The following is a 17923-nucleotide window of genomic DNA, read 5'->3' on the forward strand; positions in this document are numbered from 1 at the left end:
GGCAAGCAGCAGCCTTGTGCAGCGGTTCGCTTGTTTGCTAAGCCACCTTCTAACAAGAAAGAAAATGACATCGCTGTTCTTCAGCGGTGCTGTGCTTTAAAGCCTTCCTCCCTCATGGGACAGCCACCCACTGCTGTAGCGGTGGCAGTGCTGGCCCTGGAGCTTGGGGAGACTTACAGCCGGAGGGGACCCCGCAGCGTGGGTGGGGGGAGCAAAGCCTGTCTGAAATACGGGCCGCCTTGCCCTGTAATCAATCGGCCTGCCCCTTGCAGCACTTCAGATAAAGAGTGGAGCTGCAGAGCTTCAGATAAGCTCGACATCTGCTGCAGATAACCACGCTGCCTTACTCCTCGCTGTTCGGGCTGGTTTCAAAAGTATCAGGAATTACCCAGCCAGCTGTTGTACAGAACACGATAGTCCTGGTCTGAAGAATACTGGGAGTTTTATACACTTGGAGTGGTACAAAGATAACCCCCTTTTTTTTTTTTTTTTTTTTTTTAAACAATCTTTCCCTATTGCCTTCATCTTCACAAGAGGATTTCTTTTTTGTTCGGTTTTATCTACGCCTTGCAGCAGTCACGTTTTCCTGTGGATAATGTGGTGATTAAATCACAAGCCTGTTTTAGTAAACCAGAAGTGTAAAATTAAAAAGAGGCTGCTTCCAAAATGGTCCAAACAGTGGTGGGTACGTTCATCTGAAATGTGTGAAACTCACACTCAGCTCTGTTCCAATAACTTATTATTTATATAGAATAGAAAGCTTAAGCAAGAGACTGAAATTTTAACCTTGGAGTGAGCAGCCTAAGGGGTTTGGCAATTGCTGGTCATGGGAAATGTCCAATTGAAAGGTAAGTAAAACTGGAAAGGAAATCTAAGGTGAGTGGTTTGCTCCTAGTGCCGATGGCTGATCTGAGGTCTGTCTCCTTCTGTGCTTTTGGATGTCATCTCCTCAGCTCCTGGTCCCTCACCCACCCTGGGGGGCAGGGGGTCTATGCAGGAACAGACATCCCCCACCCCCCAAGCTGTTCCTTTGGAATTTCACACTTAAATTGCCATTATTTCACATATACCCTAGTTAGAATGTATTCAATCATGTATGCTTTACCTGAGTACTTGATTTGCAAGTAATCTGGAAATGCTTTTCATAAAAGAAAGTTAGGATCTAAAAGATAATTTCTGGAATTTATGTTAAAGTCTTTAAGGTTCCTTTCATACTGTTTTCACCAGAGAAGAGAGAGTAAAGCATGGCTCCAGACCTCATATCGTCTTCCTAGGGGAGGAAAAAGGAAAAAAAAAAAAAAAGTGGTGGGGGAGAAAAAAGTGGGGACAACAAAGATGATAAAACTCAGCTCACCAAGATTAACTTTTGGAGCAAAGAAAAAAGTTCCTGCATAACTACCACAGTTCAATTAGAGGAGCAATCAGTGCTGTAAGGTGCCTGTTTCTTACTTTCAAATGAAGGAGGGGTGAAATAAGTCAAGCCTCTGTCCTCCAATATTTGAGATCAGTTAATATGATGTCTGTATGTTGTCAAAGTCATAATTAGGTACTACATTGCAGCAAGCTTGCCAGCAGCAGCATGTTGTTGTGTGTCAGAGAAGATTTTTTTCCAGTGCAAAGGAATTTTGCCAGCTGGCTCGAGGGAGAAACGTTAGCAAAGTGTTCAGACTAATTTCAGCTTCTTCATCTTGCTTGTTTCTAGTTGACCTTGACTGACTCCAGTGATTGACTACCGCTTTGTGTAGGTCCACCTGCATGTTTCGTGGTCTGCAGACTGCTGTTTGAATCACTCACGCTGTATGATGCACTTGTGTAATTTTTGGTAAATGATTGGGTGGTCTTAACCCACTTGAGCAACACCGTAATCTCTCAGCAGAAAATTAAAACTTGGAAGCAGTAATACACAGAAGTACCACTTTACTTGAGAGTCCTCAAAGAGTCTTTCAGATCTTCAAAAGCTTGTTTTAAAACATGCCCTTTTATTCAAACGCGTTTCTCCAGGTTTGGTGTGCTTGTTTAATAGTGTGAAGCGTGTTTGTCACAGGTATTTAGCATATTAGCACATTCTTAGTCCTCACAAAGCCACCCTGCGCAGCTGTCTTTAAGGGATGCGCTACTCACTGATGTACCTGCTGCGGTTTGGGAGGGAAATGCTGCAGGTTAAGGTTCGTGCTTGGCTGGCCGTGCACCTTTGCTCAGAGATCAAGTGGTCTAATGCTTCTAAGGCTTTCCAACCTCCTTTTTTATTTTAAATTCTGGAACAGAAACAACATCGTGACTGGAATATCATAATGGTTTCACAATGGTTTTTAAACTATCAATAGTGTTTCGTGACTCTCAAAAGGTGTTTCCAGTGCCTGAATATTTAACTCCTACCTGTGTCTCTGGCAGTGTAGATTTGTGCATAACCGCACGTCAAGCTGTCTGTTAAGACACTGTTTGCAGCCTGCAAAAACTTCTCGTTTTTAATCCATGATGCTGTGTTGTAGCCGTGTCGCCTTATTCATCTGTTCAAAGATGTCTTTCAGTTTATCCTCGTGGCTACACTTTATAGTAGTAGCAGACAGTAATTCTTATTGTCATTAGGGCCTGGGAGCAGATTATATAAATGCAGACAGTACTAGTTGAAAGCACAACGCACTTGCATAAAAAGGAAGCTTGATACACTTTATTTTTATTCTTTTTTCCCCTGTGTGTGCGGCAAGATGTTGCAGCGCTAGCATCTCCACTTTTCCTGTAGTTAACGTTCCTCTGTCTAAAAGCTGCTGGTTTTTTGGACTTGGTGATTTTGAGACAAGTCCATCTAGAAATACTTTCTAAAACGAGAGTCAGGTTCTGTTTTCTCTTCCGGAGGTGTCAAACACATTATTTAAGTTTGAGCCCACCTGCAATTAACGTTTGCTACTGTTTATACCGGGGATATTCTGTATGGGGGGCATAATTCACCCTCATGCTTCGCTTAAATTTGTATTTATAGACAAAGGAAGGTAATGTGAAAATGTGGATGACTTATTTAAGCATATGATGGTGACATATAACTTGCTTTTTGTTTAAGCTCTCTGAGGGGCTGTACCAGTGGTTGTGCAAGTCTTTTTGATTATGCTTTTAATGTTGTTCATAGGTCTTGATACTTGTTTACGAACACATGTTCATGCATTGCTGGGTTTCAAGACTACTTCACATCTATAGCTTTTGTTTCATGTTACTCTTTTTTGAGTTCAAAGAAGTCTGCCTCATGCTCATGGTGATAAAAGACACAAAAAGTGAGATAGAACATGCAGAAAAAGAATAAGGTATTGCCAGACTATGTCTTGAATTACGAAGCAGCCTAGGAGAGTGTGCTATCCTTTCCCTGGTTCTGGGTGTCGGTATTGGACGGCGAGGGCAGACAGAACTCCCGACTGTTATTGTCTTTCGTCTTTCTCCTTTTTTCCCCTTAAGCATATCAGGATGTCTTCTTTTTCAGACTTGTTTGAAATATAGGGATAAAAAGCAAGAACCTTTTGGCCTTAAAATGGGATGACAGGAGGTGTGAAAGCACTTGTCTTACTTGCCGCTCACTGTGTTTTTGGTCTTTAAAGTCCTTCCCTTGTTCTACCTGATTAAGTGGAAATGTACTGTAAAACACACGACGGCCTCAAATGTATGCTCTTCCAATATGTGTCTTATATTCCATTTCCATTTCTGGGTGGGTGGGGTTCATAGACAATCATGTTCTTATTTTTGGTATTGTATTCTGTAGTAATAGTTTGTTTTTCAGTTGTGAAGTTTTGCATTTTATTTTGGATATGAAGAAGCAAGCCTGTAATTGCCTTATGGTGGGTAGATGCTTGATGTTTTTAATTAGAGAAATTAAGTTCAGAGAGACCAGCTGACTTAACCAGATTTAGGTTGTTATTTCAGTGTATCCACTTATGCACAGACATTGAGTTAAGATACTTTTCATTGTGTTTCTTTGGCCATGTACACCAGGCTTACTTGTGCTGTTTGCTGAGTAGTAGTTAAGTGATACAGTAAATTAATCTCTTTGACTTTTTAAATTAGAATTTCTTTCAAATCAATAAAGAATTTGCCAACCTCCCCTCCCCCTCAAGAACATTGATTTTTTTTTTTTCCTATTAGGTATATGAAGTACTTGAATTTTTATGCCTAATGACAAATCAATTTCAGTATTTCAATGCAAGGTAACTTTGATCATTCCTACTGTTTGAGAATGTTACTTTCCTGTTTTCAATTTAAACATCATCTATGTTTATCTTCCTTTACTGACTGAGAGTAATTTGAACACCAATAATTATTTTTAGAGCTGTATAGAATTTTCTTTGTCTGTATTGCTTTATTAGTGGGAAAAATTGTCTGAGACTAATGTTATGGGGAAATTATAGTAAAGGCATAGAGAAAATTATCTTCTACTCTGACAAATGTATATTACAGTACATAAAATGCTGTGATAGGAACCTTGATGAGACCAATAATATGTATAAGCGCCCTTTGTTGTGGTGAAATTCACCATTTCTCTTCCCAACCTAATTCCAGAAATACCTAATGTGGAAAGCATTTGCAGAATCCACCTTGTATTATGTTTCATGTGATGTGTGGATTCTTCTTAGAATGTACTTCCATTATAGGTTGGATAGCCAGCTTAATTTAAGCTGTATTTTATAACAAGGAAACATACTTTCTTAGTTTTGCAACTGTAGTAACACTGTTTCTACAAAACTTTGTACAAAATTGCTGATCCTGTTTTTCTCTATGCGTTTGCTATTGGGCGTTATCAGAAACAGCAGTCGCCTTTTTAACATGTTGCTTTATTTAAATGGGATTGCGTTAGAGTTAAGTGCCTGAATTATTTAGGAGCACAGGTTTCAGATGAAGCCAGTAAGATGTTTTAGAAGTTACATCTGAAATACAGAATGACTTACTATTTTATTTTTATAGCAACTTTACAAATAAAAGGGGGGAAAACTCACTCAGTGCCATACAGATAAAAACCCTCAGACTTTAAACTAGAATTAGCAAAGAGGTAGAAAGGAACAAATTTTAAAAACTGAAAAGGAAGAAGACTTTAAAGGTTAGAAATAGTAACTAAAAAATGCTTTAAAGGTAAAGTTTAAATTACAAGAAATCCATAGTAAAGATTTGTCAGATTCCTCAGTTTAGAACACAACCGGATCAAATCTCACTTAACAAGGAAAATGAGGAACAAAAGGACGGACTTTAAACACAGTACACTGAAGGATCTTGCAGTAAATATTCAGCAGAAACACTAGGAAGGGATGATAAGATATTTTCACCTATATTAGTTGCAGTGTAAAAGGAAAATAATGGAACAGAAGGAAATTTTTTTTTTTCTTTTTTGGACAGGAAAAACCTATGCAAAAATCAGAAGAAAAAAAAAAGCATTTCTTGCATGTGTTAAAATAATGTGATCTTCAACCCTTATAGCCAGTTCTAAGGGTGTACCAGTTCACTGAGTGGAAGATGGTGCCAAGTGATCAGAAACACGACATTGATTGCAATGATTCATGAATAACGACTACTTGATTTGAAAACCTTGTGCCAAGCTGTTTTCCTTGGAAAGGTGTTGTGGACCAGAGATATACTAGCGTTTGTCAGTATTTCCTCCCTACCTGCTATACATTAACAATCCTGCAAGTAGGGCAAATGCTGCTGATTCTTTTTTCTCTCTCTCTTTTTTTTTTTTTTTTTTTTTTAAAGTAGTTTAGTCTTTGTCTTCACAGCTTCCATTTCTTCCTCCACAAGTAAGTCAGATCCATTTCTGGCTCATCATTTCAAAGTACCACAACAGCAGGGCAATAGGAACAGCCACAGACAAGGTAAGAAGGAGGAAGAGAGGCAGGTAGGGAACTGGCGACGGAATGTGTACTTGAAAAGCTTTTCTTTTGTTGTAAGGCATGAAGCTCTGGTTTTAAACAAGAAGCACTATTGATTGTTGCACTTCATGATACGGGGTGGCTCATAGGAGTGACCACTCACCGCCTCGCAGTTGCTCGTATTTGCTGTGTTTGGGAGCATGCAGTGAAGACTTGTCTCACTCCTGCACCATCAGAGATGAGTTTTCTGCAGTATCTGGTGCTAATGATGGAGGGGGCACCTGAAGCATTTAAGTTGCTTGTGAGAAACTGCAATACACTGATCTCCCACTGCCAGCCAGCCAGACGCACGGCGAATGGCACTGCCAGGCATGCTACCCCTGCCCTGCAAAACCAACAAAGTTTTCACAAAACATTACTCTGTTTTGTGAGAATATCATATTGTTTGTGTTAAGTGTTTCCAATTTGTATGGGTTTAAGAAAGGGGGGGACAAGAAAGGTTTAATGAAAAATATTTTGCAATTAATTTTTCATCCTGTTCCAGTAAACAAAAATAAACCCACTGGAAACACACTAAATGAATTTTTTCACTAACATCTGTTTCCTTTATTTTCCCTCCATGACATTTGGCTAGTAGTGTATTACTGTATGCTTACATGATTTAAAAATTATCTGTATTCCCTGCCCCCAGTACTTTAGCTTTTTCCCCGAAAAAAGGTAGAGCTGTGCAAATTTAAGCTCATATAGCCTGTGGGTTACATTCTAATAATTTTTTTTCTGATACAGTCAGTCAGATGAACATGTAAATGCTTATTCAGAGTAGAAACTAACTAATCAAATAACTAAAGGAGAAGAAACATCCCCAGGTCTTTTAACACAAATGCAGGCAAAAAGCTTCTAGAAGTATTTTAGGAGGTACAAATGCAATGAGATATGGTAGAAATCAGATTTTCTTTTCTTTTTTTCTGGCAATGTTGAATGTCTTAGTGATATAAATTAGGGAAAATAAACCAGCTGAAAACAGGCTGATTTGCTTGCTTAAATATGAACATACTCCATCAATGTGGTTATCAATGGAAGCTGGGTATGATTTGATTAATGAAACGGAGAACACACTTTCTGAGTCAGCTTAGTGGATTGTAAAGGGTTCACGTTCTTGCTAACCAAAGCATCAGCCAACCTTTTGACCTGTGCAGTAGTCTAATTTCTTTAAAAGAAATACAAGTAATAAAATGATAGATGCTGACATCATTAACAGTCAGTATGCTTCTAACCTGAGAAGTACGTTAGTAAGTGGAAAAAAAAATAATAAAAAAAATAGACTAGTGGAAGAAAAGCCATGGGAACAAAGTTATGCCACCATATGTGCAGAGAATTCAAATAGCAGGGTGAACAGTCTCAAAAGCAAAGCGTTTGAAGGGGGTTTGGTCTAAATTTATACTAAATCCACTACCGTAATGCCAAATTCTGTCAAGAGTTAAAAATAAAGCTTAGCTGGCATGAATAATTCTTTGTTCTAAATTTTATTCTGATGTGCTTCTGCCAAAAGTAGGAAAAAATGAACACAGAACTATTCTGACATATCTTACCAGAATGCTCTGCATGTTTTTACCCTTTTTGTGCTATACATTAGTTTCTTTTATAAGACTGTATTTTTAGTTGAGTTAGTAAGGTACTTAGAATTGGCAGACTAAAGTCATAACTTGTCTTGCTTAAATGTCTTCAAATCCATAAGAACATAGTATCTTGAGCTGTAGTAATCACATTTTGGGTCTAAAGTGGTGAAATGCTATGCTTTTTTGTAATTAAGGCTCTCATTAGATGTTTTATTTTGTAAAATGCTTTGTTTTACATCTCGTCTTACAATGCTGAAAAGAGGCTAACACTACATTTCAGGTGCAGGGCAATAGCTATAACTTTCCTGTTTTGCATATTCTGAGATGTAAGCAGGAGGGTCTGCATCTTTTGAGTATATTCCTTTTCACAAGCAATCCAACTTTTTTAAAGAGGAAACAAAGTATCCATCAGGGACTTTAGATGTCAAATTCTCTCCTCAAACACAACAGCAGTATCTGACTGAATGTTATATATTCTGAGGACATTCGGAAGGTTTCACTTGAGGTTATAGATGTCCCTCTAACAGGGCTTTTATTTTCTCTAAACTCTATGATTATATATAAAAATATTTGCAATTTTGGAGAATATTTACTGTATAAGAGAAACAAAATCTAGATGTTTTAGAAGTGAATTTTATGCTGACAGAGATGCTTCACTGACGGCCCTGAAGACAGAATGCTCCGTTTCATGTCCCAGAACAGATATATCACAGAGTAATGATGTGCTATAACTGTTAAAAATTCATAGTGAAAATTCAGTGTCTGCTTTATTTATTCTACAGTCCTGTATTACATCTGTTCTGCTAACACAGCCAGTAAAGCACACATCTCTCCTGTGATACAGTGACTTCTTTTTAGTAATGCAAAGATCTCTCTGCATATAAACCCAGGACAATTACGCAAACAATTCATAGAGTTTGTGCCTGAAATTTCTGCAAAGCACTTACTGCAGCTGGTTACTATAGCAACTGGCAGAGGAGGCTGGTTTAAATTCGTTAGCCCGCTATGGGAGAGGCTTTCTATTTTGTTGCATTTTGCTTCAGATGGGAAACATGAGGGTGTAACATCTGTGCAAACAATTCCAACCTGGTGTTGCACTTGTGTAAATCAGCTGTGCGAGTGCTCTGCTAACACCTCCCAGGCCTCCAAGGTACCTCACTCGTTTTTGGGTGGAAGTCTGTAGAGGTAATGCCATAAGCACTAATACTGTATTTGTGCTCCTTCCCTCCTGCAACACCTATCTTTTTTTTTTTTTTTTTTTTTTTTTAAAGAAACATGCAATAAATCAAGGTGAAAACATCAGGAAAAGTGGGTGGACATAAGTACAGTCACCTATAAAAGTAGGTAGTTTCATATCTCAAGATGCAATTAAGTCTTTTGAATTCTGGCACAGAAAAGAAAGCCATACCAGCACGCTGCACCCAGTACATGTCATTAACTGAAATGGTACTTTCACAGAGGAAAATACCTAGTAAAGTGTAGAGCGAGTTCAAGTGGTGGAAAAGAATGAACGTGAGTGACTCATTGCAGATTTACATTGAACCTTCTTCCTTGGAAAATGCTTAGCTAGTGAAAATCGCCAGTTCAAAAGAGAAAGAGCTTCACAACTGACTTTGCAAAGCTGCTAGGGGCTTTCCACCAGAACAGCGGTAATTTTGGGCAGGCAAATGGGACAGTCGCCGTAGCGTGAATGGTTCTTACAAAATATGGGAGGGCATGATGAATGCAGATGTTTTTCTTGTGTGTTAGTTGTGTAGGGTAGCTTTGCATAAGGAGCCAGCTGAAATGAGCCACGTACCTATGGCCCGATGACCTAAAGTATCCTCTGTTTGGGAAAGGACTTACTAGTAACAGCCGACCTGAACCAGCCGTGCCTTCTTTGTTCTATGTGATGCTGCTCTTTGCTCACTAGAAGTGAGCATCTTGGAAAACCCCTGATAGACACTGCCCGAAATGATAATTCATTTAGGTATCTCATCTGCATACTATGCAATGCAAAGTAGCTTACTGTTGCATACCGAAAAGCTACATCTACTGCACATGAAGGCATATCTGATCTTTCTGATATTCCAAGATTCTGTGGAAAGTTTCAGTTTCTTGCCATCTTTAACAAATCCCTCATTCTGCACCTACAACAGGGAATGGATGCTGCAGAAGCCTTGTGGTCTGTATGGTCTTAGCTTAATTTTCTCCTTCATTTAATCATAGTACATTACATTATTTAGAACTATTATAGCTATCTGGTTAGAAAAAAATATTCATAATGGCAATACCAAATGTTAACCCAAAGAAGATTATTCTGCAGTATTTGTGCTCTAGCAGATGTTTCTTTTATGCTGCAATCAGTACAAAGAATAGGGAGTTATATGGCTTTCATGCTGAAATGTGCATGGAAAGCTTTCATTTTATTAAAAAAAAAAAAAAGGTCTGTGGCATTCAAGCAAATCCAACTCAACACTGTGATTCACCATACTGGCAGGTGAATGATGCCTCTTGGATGATCTTACTTATTCACAAAAACAAGAGTAATTTTCTTCTTTGATAGTAAATCTAACATTTCCCTAAAATTCATCTTGTAGTTATGACAAAGTAGCTATACTTGACTGAATATTTCCTTTATCCAGGAGATAAGGTGTATAAATCTATGTTGGTGTTGGCGTGCTTGCAGCCTGGCAGCAGAACTAGACGCACTAGCCATGGCCACCATGGAGCTGGTCAGGCTCACCTCAGCGCAGCGCGGCCCCTCCTGCGCCTCAGGAACGGGCCCAGAAACTTTTCCCGTGTAGGACGTGGCCAAACCTACCGAATGAAACCACAAACCCACGCCTTTAGGTGCTGCTTACCAAGTCTATTCCGGTGGATCAGTTTGGGTTTGGTTTTTTTTTTTTTTTTTTTGAACAAGCTGGCCAAATATTACAAAATTTGCATGTTTTCTGTCACATTGCTTTAGAAAACAGCGCTGCACAGAATCTTGAGGTGTTACTGCTATGCTTTAGCCATACTGACAGTAAACCCATTATTCCTTTAATTTCTATTTCTGGGTTTTGGCAAGCATGTGGCCTCTTACCGTGTGGTTTTTTGGGTTTCCGAACCCAAACTGGCTGAAGAGCTCTGCTAAAGGCCTCTTGTGACCCTGATCGGGTCCTGCCAGCTGGTTGTGGTGTCACCCTGATAACGTCCCTGGGGCTGCCGGTGGCCTGCAGGGAGGACGGCTTAACCCTGCCGTGTGCCTGTCAGCAAACAGTCATTAGAATATTGGTTTTAGTTATTAAGCTGATTTATTGAAAGTTAAGGGAGGTCTACGGTATTTCTCAAAAGAGTAGAGATAGCAGAAGCAATGTCCTTGTCCTCCGTGGTAGGAAGCAGGGAACTATTTCAGCCAGCAGCTCAGCCGTTTTGTTTCTGATATGTTGAAGTACAGCACTGTCATCTGCTAGTTTCTGCTGTTGCATCATCTTTCCCATTAGAAAGTAAGAGTTCTGTTGTTCTTCTCACTGTAAGATGATGCGATGTCAGCTTTTCATTGTCTTAATTATTCTATGAGCTCTGGAATACTAACACTGTCTCATATTTCATTCACCATGTTGCCCTCCCCTGTGAAAATGTATTTTGGTCTCAGGGATGTCCTCCAAATTATTTCATGAATGTTAAAGCAAGTAACTTATTCAGGCCTTTAGCAATATCAGCCCCACCTGTCACTATTAGTGTATTCACATTCCTTAATGATCCTATTGACTCTGGGTTTTTTTGGCTGCTTGCTTCTTTTTAATGTTTATTAATTTTGAAAAATATCCTTTTTATTTGCATTTTGATGAATATGCCTATCATTTATAAAACAGCCAACTAGTTGTGATCAACATTAGCACTGACTGATTTTATTATCTTTTTAATAATTCTTAACCAATCAGGTTTCTGAAATCCAGCTGTCAGCTACGCTGCTGTAACTAGGAAAATAATTTTCTTTTATTCTATATTGGATTTTCTCTTTTTTTTTTTTCCCCAGCTGATTTCAGTAATATTTCTGTTGTTCTTATTTATGTGATCTGCATCTCCAAGGATTTTTGCATCCTTTAAAAGCTCTGTTTCTTAAAAGCATATCTTCAGATAACCCTTATCAGAAGAAAATTTGTATTGTGTAAGAAGTGTAGGTGTCGGTAGAGATGAAGAAGCAGCGGGGAACATGGAGGACTGGGGTAAATACTTCTTTGGATTACCTGCATGTAAGTATAATGCACATTGCTGTGGAATTACAAGCTGTTAGGTTTTTGTTTCTTCTATAGATTTAATCTATGGGGGATATAGTGCAAAAGATATCTGAACATGTAAAAAGGCTGTTTGGTTTCGTATTCATTTACAGCTTCAGCTAGCGCTTTCCTGTATTCCCAGATACTGAAAAGCTGAAACATCTTGTTCTGAAGACAGCCCCCAGTGCTCATGGGCAGCTGACCTTCTAGGGGCTACACCTGAATGGGTTGTAGGTCTCGAACATCCTGAGTAACAGATTTACAACTGCACCATATTTGAGGTGGGAATGAGAGAATCTCAGAAATGAGGGTGACGAATGGACAAGGAAATCAGTTTTCTTTTTCATCTCTTGAAGTGAAATTCTACCAAGAGCAGATCTAACTTTTGTTTGGTCAAAGTAAACGGCTAACATTTTCCATTTACGTAAAAGTCTTTTCACATCAGTCTTCCCACCTGATTTACTATGAAAGTTATAGTCCTACAACAACTTAAAATTGTAAACCTCCAATCTGCAGAAGTCCAGACATTAAATTCTTGTTTCAGTAACATTTATTTCAAGAGCTTACATTCTTGAGATGGAACATTCTGGCTTGTTCCGGTAAATGGTTTAGCAAAGGGCTTAATGGGTTTGAGAGAGCTGGGAGGAGCTGGCATTTGAAATAAACTGTGCTTTAGGCTGGAGCAATTTTGTTTCCTGAGCAAAGAGGCAAAGAGGGCAAAAAGCTAGTCTTGTTTCCATGGGTTCTGTATGCTCGAACGCTTGCAATAGGAGGCAGAAGGAGCTGAAACAATAGACAAAACTGTATTTTTGTGTTGGTTTAGCTGGAATAAAACCACGTTGGAAATCCAACTCAGTGGTAGAGCTGTGGTTTCTTCCAAGGATAACTGAGCACTACAGGGTTCTGTGAAGGGAACAAAATGTCTCATGAAATCAGAACACTTCAGTAAGGGGATGGTAGTGACAGTGAAGGATTCTGATTACAGTTCTTCTAGTCTTTGACAAAAATAGTGGGAACAATTAAGGGCACCGTTTCAAAAAGGACAGAGAGTAAAAATTGCTCTGGAAATCCAGTGGGGAGGAACATAGGTATTTCTTCCAGTTTATGTAGGAACAATCAGCCTTTCTTAACCTTGATGTACAGGGTTATAAGAATAATCATTGATGGTCGCATGATTAAAATATTTGTAGGTGTATTTTAATGCCTTTTTTTTTAAAGACACTGTTAGGTGTCTTTTACTGTTGCTTAGTGGGTTTCTCTTTTAAACAGTAGATTTGCTTATAGCTCTGGTAGTGCACAAAGGTATAGTCCAGATGGTTGGTAAGCAGAATGTGCACCTCAGTTCTATGAGAACAAGAAAGGAAAAGTTTTTTGAGATTTAACCTGCTCCTCAAATCTATTAAAGAAAAACCTTAAAAATTAAAATAGAATTAAACAATTCAGGAATAAAATCTTTTCTTTTGTCCTGATGCCTAGTTTCTTACTTTGTGGTCTCTATAAAAGTTCATGTATTTTTCCCCCTGAAGTGCTACAGTGGGAGCTTTTGCTTAAGATAAAAAATTGGAACAGGCTGCCCAGGTAAGTGGTTGAGTCACCATCACTGGAGGTATTTAAAAAACGTGTAGATGTGGCACTCATACCACACCTGTAGTGGTGGGCTTGGCAGTGCTGGGTTAAAGGGTGGACTCGATGATCTTAAAGGTCTTCTCCAACCTCAAAATTTCTATGATTCTAGATTGGTATTGTGTAAAATACCACTGAATGCAGCTCTTAGCATGTGCAACATTTGCTGTATCATTTTCTGTTTCTGCAGTAATTCATAGAGCTTTCTTCCAAGGATTTGGTTGCTTCCATTACAGCTTGATCCCTAACTTGCCTATTTTAAACAGACAAGACTGACAGAGGGGGGTAGAGAGGGTAAACGACAAATCATAAACAGAGAGGCAAAATGGCTTTCCCAAGGTCACACAAAAGGGTTGTAGAAGAACTGGGAGCAGATGCAATCATCCTTGATTAAGTTCCCACTTGCCGGACAAGAGCACTTTGGTATGAAGATGTGACATGAGTGTGTTTATCTGTGACCATCTGATTATCCATAAAGAATTAACTTAAAGAATGTTGGTAAATTTGGTGATACGTTTACTTGTCTCTTGAAGCTGAATTCAGATTTTCCAGCAAAATTGTGTGGACTTCTCGTACTGGTTGAAATGGATGAACTATATGAAGTATTTGCCTGTGTCAAATCTACAATGTCTGGCTATTACACTACCTTAAATAACCTGTTCTTTCAGTGCTGTAAAGTTTGGCTCCAGGCCTTTTAATCCTGTTCTAGTGTATGAAGATAACTTGTTTGTTTGTTCTCCAAATGAAAGTTTTAACCCTTCATCCAGAAAACAGAAACAAAAAAATCATATCTCTATTTTCAGTGGTGCAGAAAACTTCCCCTCTTTTCTGATTAACGTTACTATCAAGCTTCCACTTTAATGCCTGTAAAACTTCCTCAACTGGAATATATGTTGAATATATTTTGAACTTCTATCACGTGCTTACTGCTTTGTCAGCAAAATTACTGCAATATCTCATGCCATCTGTCACAATCCCTTCTCTCAGTAGGAACTGTTTGTCAGTTATAATGTTATAAAGTCTAAACCGTTAGCATGAAAGAATATTATTGCTGGGCATTTTGTTGCTCAGCCAGAAGGTTATGTTAGGGAAAAAAGAACAAGGTAAGATATTTTTTTTTTTTTAATTGGTGGTGTTGGTGGTGTTGTATGATTTTAGATTTGAACAAAAACCTTCCTAAACATACCAGATGGTATAATAATCTTTTATGTATTCTTGGCTTCTGGACTGCTGTTGTGGCTTGCCATAATAAAATTTGAGTGTTCTGAGGAATAGTTGCTGGCTGACTTGTTCTTGCTTCTCAGAACTCTTTGCCACATGGAAACACTTTTTGAAAATGATAGTCATGCAATGCATGGGACTTAAATCACAATGCCAGGTGTACAGTGGGTGGCATGTCTGCTGCATAGTAATAGATGACAGAGTGTAGTGACAGCTAAGAAGGCTGGCGTCCTTACAAGTCACTGGACACTGCAGGTGCATTTCGGTGTGCTACAGTATTTTCTCGTAGGAGGTAAGCTACTGTCAACACGCTTTGACAAATAACTTAGGAATATAAGTAAAAAGTCTTTACATTGCTGTAATGTAATTTCTACTGCCACAGGATAGTTTACCTAATACTCCTGGCCAATTTCCAGCTGAGATAAAATGTCATCAGACCCAAATCTTCCATGTACAACAAATAGGAAAAAGTGTTTCCTTCCATTTCAACATGAGCATGTACTGTATTACTGATGTAATGGCTGTTATAGTTGCGCTCTCATATTGATACGACTCCAGCTAAGTTTAGCTATGGCACTTATTATGATGCATTCTTAACATCCCTCTGTCCACCAAAGGCAGTATCAACTATGTATCAGTCAAACTAAACACCTATGTATCTGCAGAATTATTCATTAAAGATACTTTTTCTTAAAGTAGTGCTTGCAAAACATTTTTTTTAAGACATACTTTTGTGTAGTTTTAAAAGCGAATAGACTTCTTTCTATACTGAAATAGATATAGAATGAAATTACTTGGGAGTGAAAATCTTTCCCAACACTGGTCCAAATCTGCATCTAGAAATTAGATTGTAGTTAAGCCAGTGCATTTCTTATGGAAGTATTGACAAACATTCTGCTGCTTAATTTTGCTTGAATAACTCTTCTGTGATGTTTCAGTAATTCTTGAGTATTCATATCTGGGAACATTAAGAATCAAAACATGCTCCTTTTCCCATAGCATCAGTTTCATTCATGCCTTTCATGCTTATATTCAGGAATATCTATGCAGGGCTTAAATAGCTGTAGTCTAAGCTCTGTGAGTCACTGGAGGAGAAATGGAGACAAGCAAATGAATATTTTAAAAAACTTGTAGCAGTGTGAATTTGTACATTGTGTAAATCCCACAGGCATTTATTGTTGTGCCTTCAAGAATTAGTGAGACACTCATCAATCTGTTCTGTAAGGACTAATCACAATGAAGCAAGGTTACTGTTTATTTCACTCATGGTATCCTATGAATCAGTTCTTTGCATCCATCTGCTTCTTATGTAAACAGTTTGTCTTTTACAATCTTAGTGTTTCTTATATAGTAAGTTATACAAATTCTATTCATTTGCATACGCTGGAAATTATTTCCTTGACCATGAATTTTCCATCAACACAGAATAAACCCCTTGTTCATAATTAAGACCGGTATTTTTGAAAGTCCTGTGGTTTAATAATTAATTTATGCATGTTCAGGCTTTGGGGTTTTTTTTTAATGTCTTGGAATGTAGTTGTGAAATATGTCATGCTCGGCTATGAGGGTTTGTCATGTCTTAATATAGTCATTCTAATGTTTCACATCTCCTTATGTGTTTGAATATGTTTAAAAACAAAATTGAGATTGAAAAGGAGTTAAGAAATTTTAAATTGCTCTGTGTACAACCTAATTTTTCAGTAGATACAACTGTGTTCGTTCTTAAACAGAAGGACACCCAAGGATTGCTTCTTGCTGTAGTTTGAACTGCCATTCAATGAGACAGCACATCTGAAATACAAGTGAGAGAGTTAAAACTTAGGGCTTTTTTTTACACAGAAGAGTATTTTTAATTGCTCATTTGTACTATATTGTCAAACAGCACAACACATTAAACAATGATGGTGATACACGGTGATGCCACTGCTAATGCTTAATACGAGACTTCTCTTGCACTGGATACTTAAAGACTCTTTCTATGGACAGTTAAGCTGCATTAGCTCTACTTAAGAAAAGAGGATGAGTCAAAGAACTGTCTATTTTAATTGTAATCAATTTAGTAAAGCTCAGAGCAACATAAGGGGGCAGGGCTCCATCATAATCTGAGCTGTACACATACAAAGGAAAGACAAGCTAACACCAAAAAATCAGAGAGAAATGTCCTTTTCTGCAGAAGAATATAATGTAAACACGATTTAGAAAGAACAATCTTGGGTTAAAGCTCTGATATCTGACCAGGCTTAGTACACGACCAAGAGATTTATTGGAGGGCTAACACTGCCCAGTGTCTTTTGCATGTTTTGGTCATGTGGCCCAGAAATAGTGGCAAACATTCCCACCTCTTCCCCTGGAGCTCTTGTAGTTTTGGTGCAATCACTGAGACCTGCGTACCTTTCTGTATTAGTACTGTAATGTACCAAAGATGGTACGAGAGGAATTTCTTACCAACAAGAGTACATTACAGTGGTAGTGGTACAAATTCCTTCTCAGACTCCTACTGCCTTGGACTCTTGTAAGATATTTTCCCTTTCCTTGACAGAGAAACACATGTGCATCACTTTCATCCTGATTTATGCCAAGAAGTGGATCTGTGCTCTTTCAAGATGTGGTGTGTGAAAGAAAGAGAAAGATTAGTTCCTCTTTCTGTGACGAAGTGCTGATTCCTGGATTCCATTGCACCCCCAGTTCCTGGCCGAGCATCAGCAGCTCTCAGAGTTACAAACATTTTGGTAGCTGCCACTTCTAGCTGAGAGCTGTGAGAACGTTGGTTAAGCTAGAAAATCAGTGCCAGGAGCGTCCATGGTGAAATGACTCTGCACACACATTCTTTTCTGTTCTTTGTAAAGCCACTTCAATCCTGGCAAACTGGACATATTAATCTGGTTGAATTAGTGCAGGCTTGTTAAATCTCATCCTATTTTTCCAGCGTATTCTACATATTCAGTTACATTGAAACCATGAGAAAGAAGTGAAGTATGGTTGTATCTTAGAAGTTGTTGAGTGTGGAAGAAATCTGGGATGTTAAATAGCTATGTTCATGGTCTGGTGAAGCTTTACATGGTTTGGAAGGCAGCGTTATTTGCTGAGAGAGTATTTTGCAGATGCCAAAGTAGCAAAGTGGTAAAATATCTAATGCTGATCTTAAACTGGTCAGTTCTAGACTAATGAAATTAAGGGATAACTTCTGCCCCTATATACAAGGGGTTTAAGTTGCTCATAGGCATAAGCAGTGAAAAACTGCAGCAGTTTGTAAAATGTAAGATTAATTTTCAAAGGCAAGTGTGGATTTTTAAGGTACGTCTCCAAGGGAGTGACAATACTGTGGAAAGGTCTTCAGTTCTAGGCTTAGAATAGTTGGTAATTCTGGATTTCTTTCTTTTTTTTT

At 38.4% G+C, this 17923-nt stretch overlaps 1 long non-coding RNA gene across 1 annotated transcript in view; it reads left to right on the forward strand.

Moving 5' to 3' along the window:
* Positions 1 to 14309: 14309 nt before the first annotated feature.
* The window catches only part of LOC129737371 (uncharacterized), a 317075-nt gene continuing 313461 nt past the window's right edge, over positions 14310 to 17923 (forward strand). Inside the window, exon 1 of the long non-coding RNA XR_008735143.1 lies at positions 14310 to 14420. This is a non-coding gene — a long non-coding RNA (uncharacterized LOC129737371). The remainder of the gene's footprint in view (positions 14421 to 17923) is intronic.

The sequence above is a fragment of the Falco cherrug genome, chromosome 14 (assembly GCF_023634085.1).
Source record: "Falco cherrug isolate bFalChe1 chromosome 14, bFalChe1.pri, whole genome shotgun sequence".
NCBI lineage: Eukaryota > Metazoa > Chordata > Aves > Falconiformes > Falconidae > Falco > Falco cherrug.